This window comes from Pinus tabuliformis, chromosome 3_2 (assembly GCF_031772625.1).
Source record: "Pinus tabuliformis cultivar Carrire ecotype Pingquan chromosome 3_2, CPIR1, whole genome shotgun sequence".
Classification (NCBI taxonomy): domain Eukaryota; kingdom Viridiplantae; phylum Streptophyta; class Pinopsida; order Pinales; family Pinaceae; genus Pinus; species Pinus tabuliformis.
In genome coordinates, this window is record NC_142302.1 from 308,054,516 (window position 1) to 308,069,715 (window position 15,200).

The following is a 15,200-nucleotide window of genomic DNA, read 5'->3' on the forward strand; positions in this document are numbered from 1 at the left end:
TCTCCTCTAATTAAGATAGGTCTTGGGTATACCAAAGAAACATCTTAAGCACAGAAGCCATCTACCTCCAAAAGTTATCTTGAAGCTGCAAGGAGAAGTGAGCAGGTTGACAATCGACAACAAAGGCCCAATGGAGCTCACCAGGTAAATCAGAGACAATTTACCTCAAGAATGAACAAAGACTATCAGGTAAATCAGGGGCAATCTACTTTAAGGATGAACAAAAGCTACAACCAACCACAGGTAAATCATTCTCAATTTGCCTCAAGAATGTATGTCAATAGAAACTACAATCATTTGGTTGATAGATTTGATAATCGCAGGAGTTTCTTCAATGGCCAATGTTTCTCTTGTCATAACTTTGGTCACAAAGCAGCTCAATGTGTTTCCTACAAGACAATCATGACTAGAGAAGCTCAAAAACAAAGGAGTATGACTGGGATCATGAAAAGGACCTACAATAACTTTTCTGCTCTTGAGAATGAAGTAGAATGTTCTATTTGTAACAACTTCAGTCATGAAGATTCTGAATGCAGGAGCAGGTTTCGGCAAACAACTCAGAAGGAGCAAGTTTCATTGAGTCCCAAAACATGGAAAAAGAAAGAATCGCAACCAGAAAGATGTGGGATAGCCTTATATGCAGAAGGACAGGAAAATCAGTGGTACATCGATAGTGGATGCTCAAAACATATGAGAGGTGATAAAGATAAACTTCAGTCATATAGTGCCTTAGAAAAGGAAAAGAAAGTCTCATTTGGAAATGACACCCCTGCACTCATAAAAGGTAAAGGTTCTATTCTTTTGAAAGAAAAGGTCAAGGCTGGAAATGTTACGTATGTTGATGGCTTAAAGCACAATTTATTAAGTGTCAGTCAAATGTGTGATCAAGGAAATGAAGTAATATTTCGATCAAATGGATTCATTGTTCGTGAGATTGACATAGGAGAAACAGTGATCAAAGGCATAAGAACTCCAAATAATTTATATATACTCAAGGGAGGACAACAACAATTCTATCTAAGCAAGAATGATGAACACTGACTATGGCATAGAAGATTGGGGCATCTAAGCTTCTCACAGATAAGGAAAGCATGCAAATATCAGGTGGTTCGTGATCTACCTAACATCAGAATTCCAGACAATACAATATGCAAATCATGTCAATTTGGTAAGAAAACCAGAACTAATTTCCCTGAGAAGGAAGGATCAGCTAGCAGGCCAATTGAACTTGTCCATACTGATGTATGTGGTCAATCTAGGGAAAGGTCACCTCGAGGAGAAGAATACTTTATATTGTTCATTGACGACTTTTCCAAGATGTGTTGGATAGGACTTATGAAGCATTAAGATGAAGCTTTCGAAAAATTCAAATCATTCAAAGCCTTGGTGGAGAACGAATCAGATCATAGAATCAAATGCCTCAGGTCTGATCGAGGAGGAGAATTTACCTCAGATGAATTTTTCTATTTTTGTGAAGAACATGGAATAAGAAGGGAATTCTCTACTGCAAGGACTCCTCAGCAAAATGGAGTAGTGGAAAGGATGAACAGAACGGTTCAACAAATGGCTCGTGCTATGCTTGATGAGTCTGGAACTCCCGCAACCTTCTGGGGTGAAGCCGCATTTGCTACAGTTACTATTCTCAACAAGACAAATATCCGGGTAAACAACACTCAGACTCCTCATGAACTTTGGTATGGTAAGACTCCCACGGTAAAATACTTCAAAAATTTTGGAAGCAAATGCTACATCAAGAAGACTGATGAAAATCTTGGCAAGTTTGAACCTAGAGCAGATGAAGGCATTCTCCTTGGTTACTCTCCCCACAGCAAAGCATACAAGTGTTACAATAAAAGACTTGGAAAAATTGTTGAAAGTATTGATGTAGTGGTTGATGAAGAAGGAAACACTCCTAGGCAGGTAAAATCTGAAGATTTCGAAGATAATGAGGATTATCCATCAACATCAAATCAGATTCATGATGAAGAAGAAACCCATGAGGCACCAAAAGAATAGATAAGGATAGAAGAAAAGACTCCATCCAGGTACGTTCAGAAGAATCATCCAGAATCTCAAATTTTGGGGCAGAAAGAGGCAGGTGTACAGACAAGAAGAACCATTTCAGAAGCTTCAAGCTATCTAGCATTGCTCTCCTCCACTGAACCACAAAATGTAAGAGAGGCATGCAAAGATGAATGCTGGGTCAAGGCCATGGAGGAAGAACTTGAGCAGATTGAAAAGAATAACACTTGGGAGTTGGTTCCTAGACCAAAAGATAAAAATGTCATAGGAACAAAATGGATATTCAAAAATAAGCTGAATGAAAATGGAGATGTGATTAGAAACAAGGCCAGACTTGTTTGCAAAGGATATGCTCAACAAGAGAGGATAGACTTTGAAGAAACTTTTGCACCAATTGCTAGACTTGAGGCCATAAGAATGTTCCTTGCTCTTTCTAGCTTTCAAAAGTTCAAATTATTTCAAATGGACGTGAAGTCTGCCTTCCTGAATGGAGACTTGGATGAAGAAGTATATATTGAACAACCAGATGGGTTTATTCTTGGAAATGATCCAAAACTTGTATGCAGTCTCAAAAAGGCTCTCTATGGCCTTAAACAGGCTCCAAGGGCTTGGTATTATTGGTTGGATAAGTACCTCCATCAACAAGGTTTTATAAAAGGATCAACTGATAGCAATCTATATATAAAAATTGACAATGATAAGTTGGTAATACTTGTTGTGTATGTTGATGATATCATCTTTGGTAACAATGAAGAAGACATGAGCCAAAATTTTGCCTTGGTGATGTAGAAAGAGTTTGAAATTTCCATGCTTGGTGAGCTCACATATTTTCTTGGTTTACAAGTCCAACAAAACAAGGACGACATTTTTCTATCACAAACCAAGTATCTCAAGCAGATCTTGAAGAAATATGGGATGGAGGATTCGTAACCAGTATGTACCCCTACGGTGACGAGATGCATCCTCAGCGCAAATGATGAATCGACAGCAGTACATCAACCAACCTATAGATCCATGATTGGTAGTCTGCTCTATCTAACAGGTACCCGACCAGACATTATGCATGCAGTGGGAATAGTTGGAAGGTTTCAGGCAAATCCAAAGGAAACTCATCTTCAGGCAGTTAAGAGAATTTTCAAGTATCTTCAAGGAACTCAAAACTATGGCTTATGGTATCCTAGAGGTACAGATCTCACACTTCATGCATATACAGATGCAGATTGGGCAGGAAGCGTGGATGATAGAAAAAGCACTAGTGGTGGTGCATTCTTCATGGGTCCTAGATTAGTATCTTGGTTCAGCAAGAAACAAAGTTCTATTGCATTATCTACAACTGAAGCAGAATATGTAGTTGTTGCATCTTGCTGCACACAACTCCTTTGGATGATGCAAACATTGCAAGACCTTCAAATCACTTGTACTCCACCTATCTCCATTTTTTTTTATAATACAAGTGCAATCAGTATTTCAAAGAATCTTGTCATGCATTCAAAGACTAAGCACATACCGATCAAGTATCATTTTCTCCGGGAACAAGTGCTTGAACAAAAGGTCAAATTGGAGTATGTTCCCTCTAAGGAACAAGTTGTTGATGTCCTCACCAAACCACTGTCCAGGGAGACATTTCAATACTTCAGACAGAAGCTGGGGGTAGTTGATGCATCAGCTTGCTGTTGAATCTTGTCTATTTCAGAGAAAAGTGGTTGTACGCGAGTTGAATGAGGAGGATCCACGTACATACGCCGGTTTATTAAGGTACAGTCGTGTATATGTTGGTTTGAAGAAAAGCAGTGGGGCCAGGCCCAGAATGAAAAGAGTCTGTTATGGGTCTGACAGAGACCATATGGCACAGGTTCAGGGGGAGCATATATTCTTCTAATAATGCATTGTTGGCATTATCTTAGAAGATCTTGGTTCAAATTCACAGTTGGTTTGATTTCAGGTGGAACAGGTGCAGAAGGAGAACATGGGTGCTGGTCTGAATAATGATTGACAAATGCTGTTGATGTTTGTTGTTGATAACTGTCAGAAGTATTGTTGTAGATATTTTGTCTCTATGTCTTATATTTCTTTTATCAAGGTCATGTAACGGCCTATTTTGGTTTCCCCACTATGTCTGGGATGAATGATGTAATGTTCTTATTTTATCATGTATCCCCACTTAGTTGGGTGGATGAGTCAATACTGGTATTTTCCCATTTGGATGGGAGATGGATGTATGTATGAGTCTTTGGTGATAGGAAGGTCATTTATGATGTATAAAGTCATGTTTCTTTTATATAACATCTTCTTGCAGACCTTGCCTACAAGTCAGGGGGAGCTTGGACAGCACAGCAGAGCTAAGACTTCAGCATGGACTCAGGGGGAGCATAACCCTTTGCCCTTGATGTCAAAGGGGGAGAATGACTTTGAGTGACTTTGGGTTGCCATCAAGTCTAAAGGGGGAGATTGTTGGCATTATGACACAGGTTTGGAACAGGTTTGGCTCTATGACATAAGTGTTGTCCTTGATGGCAACTCACTCAAATGGCAGATCACAGTTCAGGCTCTCAAAATGAAAGAAAATGGGGTATACGTAGGTTCCTCGTAACAAAGTCACGTATACATGTGGGTGTACTGATCAGAAGGCACGTATACGTATACACGCACTTTCATGCAAAGAAAAGCACGTACATGTGGAAAACTTATGGTTGGTCCATGGTATTTAGTCCGACATATTTGAACCTATGGTTTTGGTCCTTGGTATTGCATTTAAAGTTTTGAACCCAAGTATTGGATCCCTAGTATTAGTTCTCAATGGTTTTGGACCATGCTTTGAGTAAGGCCTAAGACTATAAAAAGGGAAGGAGATCATTTGGCAAGGGCATCGACTTATATGTTGAATATCTAGAGAGGAGCAAGATCTGGAACACTGGTAATTGGTTGGTGAGTTACAGCTGGATCTGAATCAAGGAGGAACCTGAGCATTACACAATGGTTAAGATCTATTGATGGGTCGAAATCTGAAGGCTTGAATAAGTAGTATCATTGTGTGATTTTGATCTATTATATTTGGCGCATGATTAGATCTATAAATCTGATAATATGGGTATAACTGATGTCTACTTAAGTAAAAGGATAAATTATCTTTTATAGATCTATACGCAGGTTCGACATAGTAGAGGCGCGTATACACGCAGGTTAAGCAAGTGAAGATTGCGTATACGCTGGTTGGTTTTTGCATATCTGCGTATGTACGCAGGTTTATATTGGTGAAGTAGCGTACGTCTCTTGAAATATGTTTTAGCTGCTTCTGTTTATTGTTGCAATGTTCTAGGTTCAGAATTGGTGTCTGGTGACTGGTACTACTTTCTGGTTACAACATTCTGAGAAGTTATTGGTTGATTCAGTATTTGTACAAAGGAGATTGGTTGTTGCAGATCTACTTGATGTTTGATTGATATACATGGATCTAGTTTGAAAATTTATGAAACATGGTCCCTAGAAGAAAAGAGAAGGTTGAAGCCTTCTGTAGGTCAGCACCTACGTACTAGTACCTCAACTAGTACAAGAGCTAAGGGGGTTGTAGCTCCCTTCTAGGAGAGTCTGGAGAATGAGAGAAGGTTGTAGCCTTCTGCAGGTAGAAGCTTGCGTACTGGTATAAGACTACACCAGTACAGAACCATTGTAAAAAGAAGTTTCTTATTAAAAATAAGATTGAGACGACTTGCAGCAGGTGGTTTTCACCCACATTGGGTTTCCACTTTACATCATGGTGTTCATGTGTGCTTCTTGTGTGTGATCATCTATTCTATTTTACTGCTCCTATTTACTGTTCATATGGTTAATAATGTTCTAATGAACTCATTAAGGATCAACTAACTAAATCATAAGTCTACTGGATATACGCTTGTTGCATTACACACAGTTGCGTATACATGCGGTTTGCCTTAACTGAAGTAGCGTATATGAATCTTAATATGGAAATGAAAAAGTTATATTTATTTGATAATACTGATTCACCCACCCCCCCTCTTAGTATTATTTTCAACAGATGAGCATTATAGGGTGATGGTTGTTATCACTCCTCCGGATCTCCAAGGCTGAGGAAGAGTCCAGCTGAGGTAACCACAAACCAATCTTTTGACTTGGTAGCTAGCCCTACCAAGCCATAGAGGGCTCTCTCCAAAGGATCACAGCCAAGAGGGCTGGATATATTATGGTTTTAGGCTAGGTATAAAGTGCAGGGGTTGTTTTGATTTGATGTTGGGTTGCTGGATGAGGATTAGGTCAACGAGACTAGGTCAGGGAAAATGAGATATGATTGTAGACATTCAAAGGGGCAAGGTAGGTAGAAAACCTAACAATTTAAGGTGATTTAGTGTGATGGTTTAATACTGGTGAGGAGCTAAGAAGAGCATGAAACACATGAATTCTTCCTAAACTAAAGAAATTATTACAAACTGTGAAAGTCTCCCCAAAACAGAGCACGGAAACTCATGAATTCGGTTCATCAACTTGAAAACTATCACAAAATAGACATGAAATGATTGCTGGAATAAAAAACACATTAAAAAATATTAGACAATAGAAGAAACAATGTCAAATATTCATACCACAAGTATCCCGAGGAAATAGCTACAACTCATCTATTAATACTGGCCAAAATCTGATACAATAGTGTCTCTGATCACTAGTGCAACATCCGACTGAGTCCAACCTTTGAAAAGACTGAAGAATACAACATATAGGCCTAAAAAAAACTCCTCCCAGCGATCAGGGGTCGAATCCATGAGAGGAGGAGCAATTCCACCAAAATCTGAACTGATAGCTAGAGTGTAGGGTGGTCAAAGTGACTCATCCCTAATTACAATGAATTGATTCATTACACCTCATAGAGTCTATTTACCTAATATATTTACCCTAGGTAATAGTAAAAATATCATAATTACATTTACATGATAAATTTCATTAGTAAAAAGTTGATTTCCCAAGAGGAAAATCAAATTTGGAGAAAAACAGTGAAAAATTAGGCAACTGGTCAAATGCGCAACCTGTGTCAAACGCGCCACGCCATCTTCAGACCCACTTGTTCTTGCCTTCCCGATGTCAAAATTGAGACCAGGATAGCTCTTTGGAAATATTATCCTGTCTAGTTTCCAGATATGCCTTTCGTTTTCAAAATGGACTTGATTTGACCCTCCAAAAGTTCATTCTCCCAAGAATGGTCAAAACGTGTAGAATGAGGGTACAAAAATGAAGTGTGATCTTTCAGGAAACGTTTCGAGGTCTTTCGCAACTCCAGATTGAACTTATGATAGCAAAATGGAAATCTCTTTCTGTCGAGTTATCATTTGACTCATCAAGAAAGTCAATTGGACACTCCATCTAGGAGAAAAAATAATTTTTCCAAGGTCACTACAGAAGTGCAGCAACTCTCTTGCAGCAACTATATGTTTGACATTTCTCCAAAACCACAACACCTGGGTAAAAAATAAAGGAGGTTTTTCCTAATTGGACTATTATGGATAAAACCCTCTCTCATTTTGGTAAAATTCATTTATTTTTGGTTGGAAACATACTTTTAAGCAAAACTGGCCCTATGTGTGGCAACTGATTAGTACCTTGGAATGACTTCTTGAAAAACGATGGAGACATGATGTTTATGAGTTGGAATGGCATCATACTTGCTGAAATGACCTCCCTTAGGCCTCCTCTACTCATATGTCTCTGATTCCATAGCCAACCCTAGCTCAGTGGGAGAGGAAATTAGGGTTTAGTGTAGGCAAAACAGGGGATTTGAGAAATTTATAGGAATGAAGGGAAATAAAGGGGATAGGGGGCTTATAAATTCTTAGGAAAATTTTGGGAGGTATGGAGGGATGTTAGGAAGTAATAGAAACTGAAATTTTAAGGATTGAGTGAGGGTAAGGGGTCCAAAAGGGTGAAACCCAGGCCTAGTCTAGAGAAGTGTCAAAAACATTGCAATAGGCTAGGGTTTGTAGAAAAGTGATGATTTTGAGGGATAGGAGTGACAAGAAGTGTTTAGGAAGGTATATTAAGTATAGGGGAAGGAATAAGAGCATCAGGATACAAGTTTTGATGATGATTTAACCATGGAGGTCATGAAACTAAGAAAAATGTCCTTGAAAACCCTGGGAGAGGGAAATGAGAGGAATGGGCATGGGAAAAGGTCAAGGGAGGTAAATGGAGTGTAGGTGAGTGAGGTTTTTGACTAGGACTACCATTAGTGAGTAAATTTTTAAATGAGGACCTAGGTGGAATGACAAAAATTTCAGAATGGGACCCTAATATGAGATAAAAGAGGAGTTTTGATCGCTGATGGTAGTATGCAAACACTGACACTAACATCGGCCTTATTGGGGATGGAAGCTCCTTGGAGGTGTCGAGAACACCGTAGACCAAGTGCCTAACCATATGGGCATATATGGTCAAAAACTTAAACTGAAAAACATGAGTAAATGCTCACAACTCAAGTAACTCAAACTGACTCAAAACTGACTTACTTAACTGATGACTGAATACTAAAAATGGCAGAAAATCAGTGAAGCTCCATGGCCTTCACTTCGGGCTCCGAACTCCATTTATCTTATACTTCACACTTGCAAAAAATTAAACTGTATGTACAATGAAACCAGGACAATTCAGAAAAGATAGTGCTTCAGGAGCCTACCATTGACTGGTCCTCCTAAGCATGGTTCTCCATTCATCTCATCCAACAAGAAAGCATTTTGTCCTCAGAAAGCTGAAATCTGATAAGGGCCTTTCCATAGGTTTTCAAATTTACCATGCTTACCCTTGTCTTTGTTTCTGGCATCCCAACGAAGCACCACATCTCCAATTTTGAAGTCATCTTCCTTTGTTTTCCGGTCATAGATTCTCTTTATCCTCTCATGAAGCTTAGAGGTGTTCTAAAATACCTCATCCCGTGTCTGTTGTAGGTGAATCATTTGATTGATCCGGTGCTGAATATCATTCTCTTCACTTCCCACTTCTTGTAACAATTTCATGATCGGTACTGCTAATGATGAAGGAAAAACAGTATCTACTCCATACACAATTTGAAAAGGAGAAAGCCCAAGAGATTTCTTACTACTCACCCGATCTGCCCATAATGCATTGATTAGCTTTTTGTGCCAATTCTTTTTGTTGGCCTCCAACATTTTCTTGATGATGTTGATTAAGGATTTATTGGAGGACTCCGCTAGACCATTTCCTTGCGGATAGTATGTTGTAGAATGTCCCAACTTAATGTTGTATTTGTCACAAAACTCAGTCATCTTTTTGGACTTGAATGTTGCTGCGTTGTCTGTGATAATCTTATTAGGACAACCAAAATGGGACAAGATATTAGTTTCTAAAAACTGAATGATAACTGAATCTGTTGCTTGCCTTGTTGGGATCGCTTTGATCCACTTAGTAAAGTAATATGTAGCTATCAATATCCACTTATGTTGTGCCGATGATGATGGATTGATCTCACCTATGAAATCTAGGCCCCACTGCTGAAAGGGTGCACTAACTAATATAGGTTGTAGAGGCAAAGGAAGAAGCTTTCTTTTACCTTGAAAAACTTGACACTCGTGAAAACTCTTCACTGCCTTGTAGATATCTGCAAAAAGTGTAGGCCAATAGTAACCTGCTCTCAGTAGAGGCAAAGGAAGAAGCTTTCTTTTACCTTGAAAAACTTGACACTTGTGACAACTCATCACTGCCTTGTAGATATCTGCAAAAAGTGTAGGCCAACAGTAACCCGCTCACAATAATTTGTTGGTCGTGGTCTTCCTGTACAAGTGGCCCCCACAATCTCCTTTGTGGAAGTCATTTATTACTTCTTTGGACTCATCTTCGGTCAAACAATTCAACAACACACCTCCAGGATCTTTCCAAGAAAGTGCATTGTCCATGATACAATATTTAGAAGCCTTCAACTTCAATGACCTGCTCTTAGCCTTAGACATGCCTGGAGGGGGATTTAGATGTTGAAGCACAGAAATAATATTAGAATATCGTGGGGATGATAGAAATATTTCAGATACTTGAATGAGATCCACTTCTTCTTGATTGTTGGACAATGCTGCTACAAGGTTGATATCTAGAGCATGAAGGTTTGACTCGGCCATGATTTTTGCTAAGCCTTGACCCTTGATCAGCTTGGTAGGCTTGATCTCAAGATAATATTCTAATAATGCCACTATCCATCTACCTCATCTACCTTCCAGGTCATTCTGCACAAGAACTTCTTTTATTGCTGCATTAGGCACATAAGCAAGAGTATGCGAATGTAAAATGTAAACTCTGAAATCTTTGATCGCCTTTACCAAAGCCAAGGCCTGTTTATCAATGATGTTGTACTTAAGGGTTGCATCCCTAATGTTGCGACTGAAAAATGCTATTGGAAGCTCGGTTTTATCCCTTTTTTTGCATTAGTACTGCTGCCATGGTATGGTAAGAAGCAAATGAAAATATAATAAAATCATCAGAGTAATCAAGACTGATTAAAACAAGGGCAATGGTTAAGGCCAGCTTGACTGCATGAAAGGACTTGGGGGCTTCTTCAGACCACTTCACCTCATTATCTTTCTTCAACATATCAGTAATTTCTCTAAGATGTTCAGCCAAATTAGGAATAAATCTGCGTAAGAAATTCATCTTACCATTGAATGCTTGGATTTCTTTCTTGCTGCGAGGGAAGTCAATTTGTTGAATGGCTTCTACTCATGAAGGGTCAATCCGGATGTCGTCCTTTGAAATGATGTGACCGAGAAGTTTGCCTTCCTCCATAGCAAACAAACTTTTCTTTGGATTGAGAGAGATCCCGAACTTTCTACATTTCTGAAAAATGACTCTTAAATGATGAAAATGTTCATCATCTGAATGTGAAAATACGGTTACATCATCTAAGTATACAACTAAGAAAACATCTTTTTCATCTGAAAAGGCTATGTCCATGGCACGCTAAAAAGTGGCCCCTGCATTTTTAAGACCAAATGGCATTTTTGCATATTTGAATGTGCCCCAAGGTGTGGTGAATGTTGTCTTGTCCTGATCATCTTCGTGCACTAAAACTTGATTGTAACCGGAGAAGCCATCCAAAAGTGACAGCCGGGAAGCACCAACAACTCTTTGAAGGATATGGTCCATTTTGGGAAGCGGATAATTCTCTTTCAGAGACACTTTTTTAAAATTTTTGAAGTCTATGCAGAGCCTAATTTCTTCGGTCTTCTTTCTCGTCAGGACTAGATTTGATATCCACTCAGAAAATCTGATGGGAACGATGATGCCCACCTTGAAAAGTTTGTTAATTTCTTTCTCTATGGATGGCAGCAACCTTGGGTTAATCCTTCTTAGCTTTTGTCTGAAGGGATTTTGATCGGGCTTGATTGGGATGATATGCTAAATTATTTTCTTATCATACTCCTTCAAGTCTACATAATCCCACGTGAAAACATTAGAAAATTCAGACAGTAAAAGAATGTATTTATCTTTTATCTCGGGAGACAATGTTTTGGACAACTTAATCATTTTTGGTTTGCCTATTGTTCCAATGTTCATGTCTTCTACACCTTTCTCAATGGGTACTAATGTAGGCTTCCTTGCTACATCATCTCGATCAAACAAGTCTTCCAAAGGTACAAGACCTTTCAGAATATTGTTGTCCTTTAGCTATAATATATCAACTTGGGTTGCCTTGATGACTTGATCATTCTTGTCGTAAAATTCATCCATGGAACAATTCTTAAACTCTCCTTCACTCTGAAGAAATTTATTCACCTGTTTGTCATCCCAGAATACTTGCTAATATCACAAGTTGTTAGGAACAGAGGGCCGATGCTTCACATGAATCTCAAATTCCTTGTTTGAAAAAATGGGGATTTTGAAATTGCTTGCAGTTGTAACTAATGAATCTGCCATAAGATTCTGACTCCTTGGTACAACTAAAATTATATATTCAGTAAACATCCTAAGAATATCTAAAACCACATTTCTATATTGTTTCATTCGCGGATGGTGAGTTTGATATTCACCTTTAACTTGGTTGATCACAAGTTCTAAATCACCATACACAGAAATTTTTCGTAAACCTAACCTTTTCAAGATCTTTAAACCTGTGATCAGCTCTTCATACTCCGCATCATTGTTAGTGCAATCAAAAGCTAATTTGTATGAGCATAATCTAACATTCTGAGGGAGCTTAACTTGCTGATGATGTGGACTTCAAATCCAAATGCCAATACCTGCTCCATATTTCCCAAGAGCGCCATCAAAGTCCATGGTCCAAAGACCATGTTCCTCTTCCAAGGGTTGTACATCTTGTTTTTGTTTTGGGTCAATTTTCTGAACTTTCTCTTCAGACTATTCTGAATTCTCCATTACCTTCTTTGATGGTTGTTCTGAGCCTTTCTCATTCTTGTCCAATGGTTGTTCTGATGAACTTGGCAGCCTTTCTTTTTCCTAATCTGAAATTGTCCTTATACAATTGAAAATCTCTGGTACATCTTTAATTTCCACAAGATGACTATCTACATCGTTCTGTCCACTATCATTATATAAAATAAATGACTCTAAATCTATATGTACAACATTTATAGGATGATTATTAGGCTTCTCCTTGCTAGTTATCATGAATTTCATTTTGGTTTCTCGGTACAACTTCCTCAATTGCCCGAAAACCGGGATGGTGGCATAGGAGAAGTCTAACTGTAGTGTGCCTCTTAGTTTCGCTCCCCAGGATCTTGACAATAACATCCCAAACCATGGTGGTATGTCAGCTACCACCACATCCATTAAAACATTCTTTGCCGAGATTTGGTCCAGGGATACTACCAAATCTTTGATTAGACCAAGACAACAGACCTTACCGGAATCAAAAGAGTACAAGTCATGATACTCACGAGTTATATCTAGACCCAACCTTTCCATGATGGCTTTGGGCATTAGATTATGGGAGGCTTCGGAGTCAAGCATGGAGTTATGAAGAATGAACTGATGGATTCTTAAACTTAGGTAAAATGGAGGAACATCACTATCTCCTGACTGACCATCTATGGTTGGACCAAAAATTAATTCAGGTTGGTCATCTTCAATATTAACCATATTAGACATAGGATCAAATTTTAGCATTTTAACTATATCAGACTTGTAATGGCTATTTTTGACAGGTTCAGTAAGAGGGATTAGCACTTTCAACTTTGAAATGTCATTTTCTAAATTGAATGAGTTGGATTTGTCTACCTCTTTTTGGATGGTGTCTCTTTTCTCGAGAAGATCTCTTGGTGTCTGATCCTTCTTCTGACTATCAGGGTCTTTGTTTGGATTGCTTGTAGATGCTTTATTTACTTTGCTTTGGTTAGCTGCTACCAGCTCTTTACCTTTGCTTTGATTTCCTTGAGGATTTATTTTTGGTTGAGTATCCTTCTGCTGTGATGTCCTTTTCTGAATGGGAGTGATTGGGACATCTCTATTTCTCAAGGAATATTGCTTCTACTAAGAGCTAAGTGCATTTAAGTATCCTCTTTGATAATCATCAGATTGAGTTTCCAATGCATTGTCATTTTCCAGTATGTAGTCTTCATCCTTAGGATCCTCCATCTCCTCGACATACTTCTCATTTTTAGTCAAGAAAATGGGATGGTAATATTCTCTAAAGAAGTGATTTTCCTCGACAATCGGGTCTATTTCATCATCAAACTCTCCTTGAGCATAGTTCTACTGCAAGGGTGTTTGAATTGGCTGTTGAGATGTCGATGCTTTAGAAGCTTTCTGCTCTCTTTGTTTTATCCTGTACTGAGGTTGCTGCTGGTTTATGAAGTTCGGATTTCGAGCTTGTGGCTCCTGAGTTTTATCTGAATTTATCATCCGGTCGACCATTCTCTCCATGGTTCTAATCAGTGCATCTACTTTAAGATTGGTGGAAGAAGAAGGTTCTTCTTTGATGGTTACTCCCTTTTCCGGTTTCTCATGTTTCAACTGAGACTTTTTAATCATCAAGTTTGCTTCCACACTTATCACATTATTCAAAATTTCTTCCAAAGTTGGAGGATCTCTTTCCCTTAGTTGATAAGCCATCTCTGGATCAAAAGCATCGGGGTAATGTTGAAGTGCTAAATTGGGTGGAGGTTTCATGTTATCCATAATGGAATTGTAGATTTTAATTAAACCTTACAGTGAACTCTTGAACCGTCTCGTTAGGATTCCTTTTCAATGTATTGTATTCTGCCAAGATCTGCAATGGATTCTTCTTTTATCGTCACCTAGCTAAGAACAACTCATTTAACCTCTGAGGAGTATCAATGGAGCCAGCTGCCAAACCACAGAACCATTTTTTGACATCTCCAGAAAAACTTTGAGCCATTAGTCTCATTTTAGCATCATCTTCATCAACCTCCTCTAAGTCAATGAAATCAACCATCTTATCAATATGTTGTTGTGCTATGACTCCCGGGCTGCCATCAAAAAGAGGAAGTCTTTGGCCATAGGTCTGAGGTAAAGCTGCCAACTAACCAGGTAATACTAAAGGTGCAAATCTCACCATGACTGCTAGGGAATGGTGAATGGGAACTACAATGGGTTGTGTTGGTTGGGATGAAGATGAAGGTGGTGATATGGATGTTTTCGGAGGTGCGGTAGGGGATATGGCAGAAGATAAGCTTTCAAGATGATACTAAATATAGGCCTTTTCCGCAATGATTTGTAATTGATCAGCTAGGCTTTGGAGTTTCTCAAAATTGGACCAAACCTCGTGCTCAAGTTTTGAAGACTAAGAAGCATCAAAAGGTTGATTAAGAAAAGACTTTGAGGCGGGAAGGTATGAGTCAAACTTTATGGGATCAAAAATTTCTTTTGTAAGACAAGACTTAGATCTCGAATGAAATAGGGATAACTCAAATTTAATGTCAAATAGAATATCCTCAACAATAAGTATCTGATTTGGCAAGTGGTCCTTTCTAATTTTGTGCTTTCAGTCTTGGGGAAAGGGACTTTAGGATTTCTCAACAATCTTTCAGGATCATCAACTGGAGAAGGAGGATTTGGGTCAGGGTTTGACCTGGTATATCTTTTCAGAGCTAGTATCTTAACAGGGTCACAAACTCTATGAGGAAAAAGACCTAAGACTTTGAGCTGAACAAAGATCTTTTCAAAGGAATGTCTTCAATAGAGAAATGTTAAATTGGTAA